Consider the following 2035-nt stretch of genomic DNA (forward strand, 5'->3'; position numbering starts at 1 on the left):
ACCAAAAAAGGTTGGAAAACGCTGCACTAGACAACGGCACATTATTATTATTATTGATTTGCAAATTTGCAATTTTTTGGCCCAATTAGGTGAATTTGCATAATTTCCCACGGCACACCAGACAATATGTCACGCGGCACAGTGGTTGAAAAACACTGCATTACAAGGATGACTTTTCTACTTTGTTACTTTGTGATCGATGCCTCTTCTTCAAAGCAAAATGAAAGCAGCACATGATATTTAAGTGGAGGATACCAATATGTTGGTACCGGTACCAACATGTATTTCTATACTTTTCTAAATAAAAGGGACCACAAAAAATGTCATTATTTGAACAAAACATCTTAGTGTACATGAAACATATGTTTATTATTGTCATTTAGTCCTTCAATAAAATAGTGAACATACTAGACAACTTGTCTTTTAGTAGTAAGTAAACAAACAAAGACTCCTAATTAGTCTGCAGTAACATATTGTGTCATTTATACACCTATTATTTTGCACACATTATGAGGGACAAACTGTAAAAATTGATTATTAATCCACTTGTTCATTTACTGTTAATATCTGCTTATTTTCTGTTTTAACATGTTCTATCTACACTTCTGTTCAAATGTAATAATCACTTATTCTTCTCTTCTTTGATACTTGACATCAGTTTTGGATGATACCACACATTTAGGTATGGATGCGATACCAAGTAGTTACAGGATCATACATTGGTCATATTCAAAGTCCTCATGTGTCCAGGGACGTATTTACTGACTTTATAAACATCATATGAAGTTTAAAAAGGAAAAACGATTTTGTGATGATAAAAAATATCGATATAATCATAGTAGTATCGACTCCTGTACTTGGTATCATTACAGTGGATGTCAGGTGTAGATCCACCCATGGCGTTTGTTTACATTGTGACGGCGGTGAGCTATTGTATCCACCTACGGTGTGTAGTGGAGCATGTTTAGCTATTCCTCGTCCTCCAGTGATAGTGCTACTTGTAAGAAACTTACTGTATTTGTATTAGTATAGTAGCGAATATGATTCCTTAGTATTGCAGTACTATACTAGTAGCAGTATACCGTACAACCCTAGTTGAGTGTTGAGAAATGATTGGGAAGTTCTTCACTCTGAGGCCTTTAGACTTTCCCTCTCTTGGACTAATCATCCATCCAAGGTGGGGTCGCGGGGGCAGCAGCCTAAGCAGAGAAGGCCATACTTCTATTTCCTAATGATCTATTAGAGTAAGGGTCCTCGACTTCATGTGTCTATATGTATATAGACAGTAGAACCTCCATTTACAAACCCAATCGGTTCTTGAACAGGGTTTGTAAATAGCAAAGTTTGTATAGTGAAGCATATTTCTCCATAAGAAGAAATGACAAAAGTGCATAATTCAGTGAAGGTGAGTACACTTTGAACACAATATCAAGTGCGATACAGCAGTGATGTGTGCATCCATACTGAAATACCAATCCCAAATATCGTTATTAGTTGTAGATATTTGACTATTTCATGATTTTATTGACAGAAACAGAGTCTGAGACAAGTCAATCAACTTGTGAAGGAATAAATGCTATTCCATCCATCCATTTTCTACCGCTTGTCCCTTTTGGGGTCACAGGGGGTGCTGGAAATGTGTGGAGGTTTTTTGATGTTGTTTACATATTTTGATGTTAGAATGTTCATGTTACTGAATTGTGAATGAGTTATTTCTGAATAATACGTTCATTTTAATGCCTTTATTGTTTTGTTACCTTTTTTTGTTTGAAGCACCACGTTGTTGTACTTCAGAGTTTAAAAGCAACAAATAATGATGTTATTATTTGAAGTACATATTTTTACAGAAATATTAAGTATATTTGCACAAAATACCAGATTGGTATCATCCACCCCACCCTGAATTGGACTCAGTATCGGTTGAGAAAGAGTGGTATCGCAGGTCACAGTGCTGTGTATCAAATAAACATATAATGGAGATCACATTTCTCTTTGTAACAAGTCAAAACAACAATGACAAGCCGAACTGTTCCGT

The sequence above is a fragment of the Entelurus aequoreus genome, linkage group LG12, assembly GCF_033978785.1.
Source record: "Entelurus aequoreus isolate RoL-2023_Sb linkage group LG12, RoL_Eaeq_v1.1, whole genome shotgun sequence".
NCBI lineage: Eukaryota > Metazoa > Chordata > Actinopteri > Syngnathiformes > Syngnathidae > Entelurus > Entelurus aequoreus.